This window comes from Gopherus evgoodei, chromosome 11, assembly GCF_007399415.2.
Source record: "Gopherus evgoodei ecotype Sinaloan lineage chromosome 11, rGopEvg1_v1.p, whole genome shotgun sequence".
Lineage (NCBI taxonomy): Eukaryota > Metazoa > Chordata > Testudines > Testudinidae > Gopherus > Gopherus evgoodei.
In genome coordinates, this window is record NC_044332.1 from 3,926,911 (window position 1) to 3,937,850 (window position 10,940).

The 10,940-nt window shown below is 44.4% G+C and overlaps 1 pseudogene; it reads right to left on the reverse strand.

Annotated features, from left to right (window-relative positions):
• LOC115659807 overlaps positions 1-10,439 on the reverse strand; it is an 87,653-nt pseudogene extending 77,214 nt beyond the window's left edge.
• Between the last annotated feature and the right edge of the window lie 501 nt (positions 10,440-10,940).

A 10,940-nucleotide genomic window follows, 5' to 3' on the forward strand; every position in this document is an offset into this window, starting at 1 on the left:
CCTGGTTTTCTGAAGTTTGAGTTTTGCTGAACTCAGGGTTCTGGAAGGGCACAACTATCAGCAGACAACCTTAATGGTGCATTATGAAGCATTTTGCCTTTTTTCTAGTTTTTTTTTTTTTAAACAAAATAGAAACATTTGGTGGTGGTGGTTAATTAAGTCATTTAGGCAGTTGTCGATCTCACCTAGGTTTGCAATTGATGTGCTGCTGTGGTTAGGTAATAATCCAAATACCTAGCTCTTGATATAGTGCTTTTCATTAGTAGCGCTCAAACAACATATCATTATCCCCATTTTACATATGGGAAACCGAGGCACAAAGATAAGTGAAGTGACTTGTCCAACATCTCCCAGCAGGCCAGTGGCAGAACTAGAAATAGTCCCTGTCCAGTGGCCTTTCCACTAGGTCACCTGCTTCCTATATGATTCCTCAAAGCTCCTCTCCCCTCCCGTACATTTTGGTCTAGTGGATGTGGATAATGGCTGTGCTTTGAAATGTTTGTTTGCAATTGTAGTTGCTAAGGGCCAATGAGCAACATCTCATCCATGGTCTATGTCCCAAAACCTTGACAGCATTACATGGTGGTTACAGTAACTTTAAATGTGTGAGAGAAGACTGGTGTTTCTCTTCTTCTCCACCCCCTGCCACACCATTTCCCAGAACATGTAGCCTCACCCCCCACCCCCATCAACATGTCCAGCTCCTCTCTCCTTCCTGGCTGAGTAAGCTGTTATTTGGTACTGCAAAATCCATTAACGTGTAAGAAGTTGCTCCTTGATGTCTCCTTCCCTATGTTGCTGTGTACACAGATTACAGGCAGGAGTTAACTGGAAGGCCACACATGGCTTTGTTTATGTAGCCCAAGCTGCATGCTGAGCTATGCCCCCTCCCACTACCCACTTCCAGCTGGGACTCCTGTTCCTGCTTCAGCTGGGCTTTCCCAGCCATGCCTCACTCCAGTCAACCTCCCCCTCCAAACAAGATTCCTCCCCCCACACACACACCCATTCCAACCCCACACACACCTGATATGTATTGTAACTTCATTTTCTGGGTTGCTGATGTTTACATTTGTGTTATCTTCATTTCCTCTAACCCAGATCCTTGCTAACATGGGAGGAGCAGGGCTAGCGGCTCAGTTACCCCGAGAGAAGCAGTGTCCCCCAGATTCCAAAACACACAGGAAGGGGGGCTCAGACCCCTTGTAATCTTTGATGTAGCTATTCCCATTAACATGTTTAAATGCAAAATTTAAAAATAAAATGAGCCTAAGGTTTGTTCCTTGATTTGGTTCCAGATACTTTATTTAATTGTCTAAGAACCTTGAGTGATACAATGAGTAGTGAAATTCAAAATTTTATTATATGATAGCACTAAAGCAAGCATGCATCAAACAATCAGAGTATAGCCACTTAACTCTACATTCATACTCACATTCCTAAGATGAAATAATATCAAGGGATGATTAGTCCCTTGATGACAGAATGTGAAGGATCCTTCCTTTAAGCTGTGTATGGTGGTGCATAGAACTTTCCCTCAGTTGGGAAAAACAACAAGGAGTCCGGTGGCACCTTAAAGACTAAGATTTATTTGGGCATAAGCTTTTGTGAGTAAAAACCCCACTTCTTCAGATGCATGGAGTGAAAATTACAGATGCAGGCATTATATTCTGACACATGAAGAGAAGGGAGTTACCTTACAAGTGGCGAACCAGTGTTGGCTACCCCTCTGATCCTCAACTGGAAGTTACCCTATTTATAGTAAATTATAATTAACATCTGTTTTTTACCAAATCTATTCTGCTACCATATTAAATCTGTACCCCCAAATCCAAATATCTTCTACTTTTTAATTGGCTATTAATAAATATTCTAATTACCATCTGTGCAAGTGCAAATTCTGCAGTTACCATTATTACAAAACATCCAAAAATTCCCCTACTACAGTCTCTAAAACCAGTTAAAACAAAAATATTTACCCAATGGCCAAAGTTTATGTCTTGAGTCACTTCTATTAATAATGCTTATTCACTCATGCAGAGGGGTAGGGCTCCCCCAGATCCCAAAGTGCACATGTGTGTACACACACACAAGCCCCGGGCTGACAGCACCAACCCAAACTCCCAGCTTCCAGGACAGCCCCTCACATTCTCCAATCCTTCCTGTCTTCTTCCCTCCCACTTCCCCTAACCCCCACCTCTCCTATGTAACTGAGCTCCCCAATCCTCTGCACCCCACTACCCATTCCCCATCCCTATAATATTCCCATCCCAGCTTCAGATCCAAACCCCTCTTCCTACGCTTGCATGCCAATCACTTCTCCTCCCAGCGAGCATTTACATGTATAATTTGTTTCCTTTTAAAAAACAGTTTCAGTGCTGCCTTAGATTACATTTCTTTAAAAGAAAATTTGCCCAAATTAAGATGTTCCCCAAATGTTTACACTTTATTCTCAGATTTCTGTCCAGGGTGGGTTTCAAACTTCAAGGTCACTAGAATCTGAAATTAATGAAATGCTGGTTTTTTTTGTGAGTTGTAGCTTGAGAATCCTTTGCTCAAATGTCCGCACAGTTGGATTACTAAAGGTGTGTCTACATGTAAAACACTACAGCGCTGCCACTGTGGCGCTTCAGTGTAGACACCACCTATGCCGACAGAGGATACCCCATTGACATAGTTAATCCACTTTACCAAGAGGCAGTAGCTAGATCAATGTCTACATGGGGATTTAGCTTGGCTTAACTATGCTGCTCGGGGTGGCCAGGGAGGGGTAGTACCTCTGATGGAGGGACTTGTCGTACCCCTTCGGGCGTAATCTATCCACTTTGGTCCGCTCCAAGTAGCTGCAGCATGCAGCAGGCACACCCCAGGCAACGGCTTTCACAGGCCGGCCAAACCAGGTGCGTGTAACTGATGGGACTCAAACCCTCTCTCTCTCTCCCTCCTGACCAGGTTTTTTTTCAAGCTGAACAGTTCCCTGTCTTCACTGTGTTATTCCCAGGAAAACAGCTTGCCTAATCAGTCCTCTTCAGAAACAGTGTAACTGCCCACAGTTCTAAGTTACCACGCAGCTCGTCCTGAGCAAGCCTAGTTCATTCTGAACAGGAAAGCATTACGGAGAACATACTAAAAATAATAAGAGAACTTACATGCCTGGTAATAAGCTTCCCTCACCACAAGGGCTCTGGGCAGTATCATTCCTTCCCTACAGATTTGGGCCCTGCATGGACTGGAGGTACTCTCTGTTTACTGGATCAGAACGATGGCCCAACGTGGTCAATGTAAACTCAGGCTATTGATTCCAATGTCCTTTCTTTGTCTGTTGGTCTCTAGTGGTTCCAGTTCGGGTCTTTGAACTGTCTTCTTGTAAGAGAGGATCAGCAGCCAAGGCGAAGCTTGTAAGGCTGAGTCCGTAGGTGCATGGGTGGCAATCCTGTCCTCCCCAGTACTTCCACTTCCCACATGCTGTCCCAAAAAATGAGGCATGTCTACCACAGCGTTCCACAGAGTCTTTTCAAATTCACAGTGTTTCCCAGATAGTGCAGTAATCCTGGCTTCCTCCTACACAGGTTGAATACAGTCCCACAGTAATACCTAAACATTTACATTTTTAATACAATGGGCTTCTAAAATACTGAAACGATGCCATTAGGTTTAAATGAATTCAATGATATTTATCCAGAATATTACAGAAAATTGCCATCTGCCACATCTCCCCCTGTGAGAAGGTATATAAACCACTCACTGGACAGGAGGGGGTTAAGGAGCAACTGGGTAAGGAAGCTCTGCTCAGGTTGGAGATGGGATTTAAAAGGCAGACAGACCCCTCACTCAGGGATTGGCAGGCCAGAGAGAAGGATGTGCTCTGGGAGCTCCAGGGAAGGACATGTGCAGAACCCACAGCAAGCCCAAGAACAGGGAGAGCCTTGGTACCTGTAAATTGGGACCAGGTCTGGAAGCCCAGAAGGCAGCACTCTCCAGGGATAGCTGGCAGCCGGCTAGGATGCAGAGGGAGATAGAAAATGACCCAGGGACTCTGACTTGCGGCTGATGCAAGGCACCGCTGGGTGAGCAAAACCAGCTCCCAGGGACCTGAGTTAGAACCTGGTGGAGTAGGAGGGCCTGGATTCCTGCACCCTGCCTGGGAGCGGTACCCATCACATGGGGCTGCTGCTCAATAGCTGTGCCCACTAGATGAGGCTGTCACCAGAGATGAACCACTGGGTGTGATTGCTGCCTTGGGCCCTAACTACTAGGTGGGAGGTGCCACCTCCCCATCCACATACCCCTAAAATATTGGGTATATCTCAGATGCTGACTGGCACCTGAGGGAAAGACTTTGTCTTATTGCCTGGATAGGTTTATTCTGTAAATGGTGGTTCTTACATTACCTTTTTTGTTGTCACATTTCACCTGTTCAGTTAACAACCATTCTGCTAGTAGCCAGCGTACATACTTCAAAAATCCATGCAGAGGTGATTATCAACCTTCCTGTATAATTTCTCTTTAGATCCACTGCAGCTGAGCTCTCACATGTCTTTTCTTACCCCAAAACCTGCAAATAGAGACCTGGTTCTGTATGTCACAGTTCAGGGCAACTGCACTTGGATTTCCTTTCAGTGGTCCAGCAAGGGCATTTGCTCTCAGCCTTCCAGCTCCCCACTGTTGCCTCCTATCCACCTCTGGGTTCAGCCCAGTGCTCCTTCCAAGGAGGTCCTTCTTCTCCCATTGAGGGGGGTAGGGATCCTGATTTGTGGTCAGCTTTCTACCATCTCCCTTGTCATAGGCTGACTATCTGCATATTGATTGGCCCATTTCCCAACTGGTCACATCACATGGGCTTTTGTATAGATACCATGATTTCAGATGGGGGAGAAGAGTTTATAGCTCTATACCTATTAACTTGTAGGTCTCAACTACCATGGGAGCCACCCAACCACTTCCCTAAATGGCCACATTGTTCCACGAAGTCTTGAAGTCACAATACTTCCCATATACTGCCTCCTGTCTTCTTCCTAACGCTGCATACGATCCCACAATAGGATATAAACATCTGCATTTTAAATTGAATGCAGTAAGCTTTCTCCAGGATATAGCAGGAAATTGCCCTCGGCCACCACAGGCTCTTACCCTCTCAGTGTACTGGTTTCCAGAGAGGAATACAATTCTTGAGGCCAAGGATTTAGAGGCATGAGAGTCACCTCGCAGGCTTGTTTTTTAATGCTGCCTCTGATAGGGAAGCACCTCCAGAGTTCTGTTAACTAGGCAGGAACCACATGCCTCCAAACCTGGACATCAGGAGGCTCCAGAGAATTCTATTCCCAGTGTCTGTCAGGTTTTAGAGCCCCTCCTTACATCTATGTTGGGAATGTATGCAACCAAAGTGCCTGGGATGTAATGCTACCCAATCTGTTTGCTTATAGGGAGATATCCTGAGAGGCCACAGGGTTTGCCCCAATTGATCTCCTGTATGGCAGAAACGTTCAAGGTCCCCTGGATCTCATCAGCTTAAGTGTCACACTCCCAGAAGTCCCTAAAGGGAAACCAATGGCCGGAGATGTATTACATTTTTTGAAAGATTTAGTCTGATGGAAGTGGTTCAGCTGAACCTCCTGAAAACTCAAGCTGCTCAGGAAGCTTAGTATAACCACAATGCTTGTGACTAGTCATTTGCTGAAGTCATCCCCTGGGAAAGGCACAAGATGCAGAACTCATGGAAGGAGTCATAGGAGGCAATGGAAAGAGTTAATAATATTACTTAAAGTATGCAGCAGTCCTGCAGCAAGGTTCCTCCACAAACTTTGCATGTGAACAAGCTGAAAGCCAATCACAGCAGAGAAGCTGTGACAAGAGAATTTTGCCTCAGTTGCCTGGAATGTCTTATCAAGCTCTGAATGGGAAAATCTGCAGAAAAATCTTGGGAGGAATTTAAAATTGCCAAAAGTTGTAATTCTCTTAACTGAACATGAAATGAGTGGTGGTAGTGTCAGAACCTTTAATATGCTTAGAACAGTAATTAACGTTAATAATAAGGCTTTAATTAAATACAAATTAAGAATAGTTTAAATTAGAAAATCCTGTAATGGCAGTTATAGGGTAATGTCATAGAATGAGAGATTCCATCTCTAGGGCTTGTAGGGGTCAATTCCAAATTATGTAATAACTTTACTTTTTATGATGCAATGGTAAATTCCACTAGGGTTCATCTAAAGATCAGCCGAGCAAAGACCCATAGGCTAAAGATAGCATCTAAAAATAGGAGCCTTGCTGTGCTAAAAATACCTTTTAAAGATAGCATCATGAGGGCAGAGCTAGCAGGCTAAAAATACTTTCTAAAGATAGCATCTAGGGGAGGGGCTGAAAGCTGATTGGCTGAACTTGAGTGACCAAACAGTAGATAAGACCTGCAGCCAGCAGGCTCAATCTCTCTAGGGATAGGGACCAGTAGGAGAGCGGATTGCTGCCAGATACCTACCAGAAGACACCTGTGCAAGAGAAGCCACCTGAGAAGCTGCACCGAAGAGCTGCTTAAAAGCTGGAACAGCAGCAGCCCACCCCAAGGCTCCAGGGTTGCCTTGGGCAATGGCTGTTCCTGGCACCCAGCCAGCAGGAGACCTTTGCAACAGCACTGCAGCAGCAACCAACGGGCTTCTGTCTCTCTGACTTGAGGAGCCAGCAGCGAGCAGCCCAACAGCCAACCTCTGAACAACACTCCCCGGTCAACGTTCTCAGAAAGACTTGACAGAGCAGAAGGACCATTTGTGACAATTCAGAGGGAATTTAAAGAAGCTTCTGTAAGTGAAAATCTCTTTCCCTCTAACATCCTGAGACGTATGGGTTTCAAAGGTAAATAAAGCTGAATGCCTGTGGTTTGAATGAGATTCCCCCTACCTGCTCAGTAACCGTAAGGCCAGTGCTTACTGGTCAACGGTCACAAATTTTAACAGAGCAGAAGGACCAAAGATGGTCTCAGAGGGGTTTTTAGAAAGCCTTTGTAAGTTTAATCTTCATTGATTTACCATCCAAGAGCCTATGGGTTTTGACTGGAAATAAAGCTGGGTGCCTGTGGTCTGTCCATCTTGTAACCGCCCAGTCAGCACTTACTGGATGTTTAGCTTTAAGTGTTTAGTATTGAATGTTTAATTGTTATATCTTATAGAATATTAAGTGAATGATTATATTGTTATATGGTATAGTGTCTGCATCTTCTATTTGTTGTGCTGCTTCATTCCTGTAACTATAACTTTAATTGTATTTGTTCCTGCTTCTGTCTTATCTATCTTTTGTTGTAACTCCTCACTTCTAAATAAATATTATTTTTGTTTTTGAAGATTTACTGCTTGCTTGTCTAGTCTTGATTGGAGGACCGTATCCGTGTCTTTCAAGGCCAGCTTGCTTCCCTGGCAATTCCTTTAGAGCGGGCCACAACCTTGGGTGCTGGGTTAGAGTATTATAGCGTAGAAGGTTTTAAATTAAAGCAGTGTTCTTAGGCAACGTCATTGGTATAGTATAATTGAACACAGATCGTCCAGTAACACTAGAGAGCACTCAGCCAAGAGTTAACCCCAGCTGAAAAGGCAGAGTTACAAGTGTGTTGCAGTCTCACCAGCAGGCATTTTTCAGCAAGTCAGGTTTGACTCCTAAGACTGTCCAGTAAGTTTGACAAAATAGGGTCCCAGCCCACCCCTGGCAGAGCCTATCAGACCTCTGGGAAAAATGCAGAAGCAAATTTATAAGGCAATACAAAGTATGCTGGAAATGGGGATAATTAAGGACTCAGTTCTTGGGCATCACCAGTTGTTATGGTTCCTAGAGAAGGACGGGCCTATGATGGCTTGTCCACCCCCATACAAAGCCCAGGCAGTTAAATTATGCTAATTAACCTGATCAGCTGCATCTGTTCTTTTTTGAACCCTGTTATAGCCTTGGCCTTCACAGCATCTTCTGGCAAAGAGTTCGACAGGTTGACTGTGTTATGTGAAAAAAATACTTCCTTTTGTTTGTTTTAAACCTACTGCCTATTAATTTCAGTTGATGATGTGCATCACCAAACTGGTTAAACAGACCTGTTCTGGGCAAAGGAGTGTATTTGCATTTAAGCAGTAAACAGAAACTTCAAGTAGGAAAGGGGTGGGGGAGCTCAAGCAGGTTAAAAAGAAACAGTAGGGAACATCCTTCCACACAGATTTTGTCTCCTACTTCCCAGCTGGAAAACTTTTTCATAGGGGGACTAAAACTATAAAAAGAAGGGCAAACACCCCCAAGAGACACCCCTGCCTCTCTGTCAGGCTCTAGCATCTCACCTAAGACAAAGAAACAGCTGTTGAACTTTGGGAAGGGGTTCCTGACATTAAGAGTTTGGTCAGAAAGCCTTTGACAAGGTCCCTCAACAAAGGCTCTTAAGCAAAGTAAGCAGTCATGAGACAAAAGGGAAGGCAGACCTACAAGAGCCTCTCTCAAAACTGGGTGACTGGGCAACAAAATGGCAGATGAAATTCAATGTTGATAAATGCAAAGTAATTCACATTGGAAAACATAATCCCAACTCTACATATAACATGATGGGGTCTAAATTAGCTGTTACCACTCAAGACAGAGATCTTGGAGTCATTGTGAATAGTTCTCTGAAAACATTCACTCAATGTGCAGCGCCAGTCAAAAAAGCGAACAGAATCTTGGGAATCATTGAGAAAGGGATAGATAAGACAGAAAATATCATATTCCCTCTATATAAATTCCTGGTATGCCCACATCTTGAATACTGCATGCAGATGTGGTCGCTTCATCTCAAAAAAGATATATTGAACTTGAAAAAGTTTCAGAAAAGGGCAACAAAAATGATTAGGGGTATGGAATGACTGCCATATGAGGAGAGATTAATAAGACTGGGACTTTTCAGCTTGGAAAAAATGACTAAGGGAGGATATAATAGGGGTCTATAAATTCATGACTTGTGTGGAGAAAGTAAATAAGGAAGTGGTGTTTATTTCTTCTCATAACATAAGAACTAGGGGCCACCAAATGAAATTAATAGGCAGCAGGTTTAAAACAAATAAAAATATTTTTTCACTCAACTCACAGTCAACCTGTGGAAGTCTTTGCCAGAGGATATTTTGAAGGCCAAGAGTGTAGCAGGGTTCAAAAAAGAGCTAGATAAATTCATGGAGGATAGGTCCATCAATGGCTATTAGGCGGGATGGGCAGGGATGGTGTCCCTAGCCTCTGTTTGCCAGAAACTGGAAATGGGTGACAGAGGATGAATCACTTGATGAGTACCTGTTCTGTTCATGCCCTCTGAGGCACCTGGCATTGGCCACTGTCGGAAGACAACTTGATGGTTTGGAATTAGAGAAAGAACTGACAGGGATTTGTAGGGGATCTTAATGCATGACAGTCTCTATTAGCAAGAGTCAGGCTAGCTGTAACCCTAATAACGCGAGACTTGTAGAAGCAAGGATTGTGTGAGGGGAGTGGAAAAGAACTGTGTGATAAGTTGTTGCGACCTTGTGTAGATAATATGAAATGTAGACTGGCGTCTTCCTAGAAGTGAGAAAAACAAGATATCAGGATGACCTATGTATAAACAAAATGCAGCTGTTGCTTATTATTGTTTGTAACAAAAGTATAAATGCTGCTGTAATTGTTTACCTGTTGAGAGACCTGTCTAGAAAGGGAAGACCCTATGTCCTGGTGTACTCTCTCCCTGCTGTAGCTGCTAAACATAATAAAGTATCTGACTCTGCTGCACTCAAACAAAAAGTGAGAACTGAGTTTTTCTCCGACAATTTGGGGGCTCATCCAGGATGGCAACACCTACTGAGACACAGGCAGCTGCTACGGATCATTCCCCTTCGAACCCCATGGAGCCACAAGAGAGGTATGAGACCTTTTGAAGTCTCTATTGGGGTATCGGAGGAGGCCTGTCCGTGGGACCATCTGTCCCTGTTGGGCTTATGCCATCTGAACTTATTGACTGTGCAGCAAGATCAGATGCAGAGCAGTGCTGGGGAACTGTTTTGCTGCCCCAATAAGGTTAGTTTGAAGTGGTACTGGGGAACTGTTAGTTTGGCTGCCCCCCAGGTAGTTGTATGCGGTGCTGGGGAACTGTTAGTTTGGCCGCCCCAATAAGGTTAATGCATAAAGGAAACATATTAGGTTAATGCACCGGTGCTGAGGGGTTGTTACCGCCTCAAGAGGGGTTGTTACCGTCTCATGTGTATTAAGTCCGGACGTAAGGTATAGATGCATCATGGTATTTAGAAATAGAGGCCTTGGGGGGGGTGGGGGAGGTGTATACCAGTGTGAATGACTGTTACTGGAAGAAGCCCAGAGTATTCTGCAAAGTCTTTTGGCTCATGACCAGAACTAGTCTAACGCAAGCCCGATAACTAGAGGATCTGTAGAAGATCCGACTCACAGTGGCTGACTCGGCCTGGCATCGTCCGGCAAGGAAGCTGCCTGGGTCTAGGAGTGAGTGAACCCATCTTCCCTCCCCCTTCCTTTCCATGTGGGCTACTGACAATCTGATCATCTCACTGGATGCAATGAGAGTGAGCGATGCCATCTCCCTGAGACTAGCCAACGCTCTTTGCTGAAGGGAGATGTAGGAGGGTTTTGGCCATCCTCATTAGCCTCTCCTGTGTGAGTACCCTGTAGGGAGAGATTCTTAGTTTATGTACCGCTAGCGCGGACAGGGCATCACCCCTCTGTGTGTGTGATTGGAAAATGGTGGGGGACAGTCTAAGCATTCCAGCTCACCCCCTAAGGGTACCCCATCTTATTTCATGTACATATATTATGGTCCTAAAACCTGCAGGTATTTAGACAATTGGAATCTTTACACGTGTGAAAATCCATTTAAACAATGCCCACTAGAAGGTACCTTCAATCTAGATAAGATCATACATCTAAGAGGAGCTTTTAATCACCAAAAAAAAAAA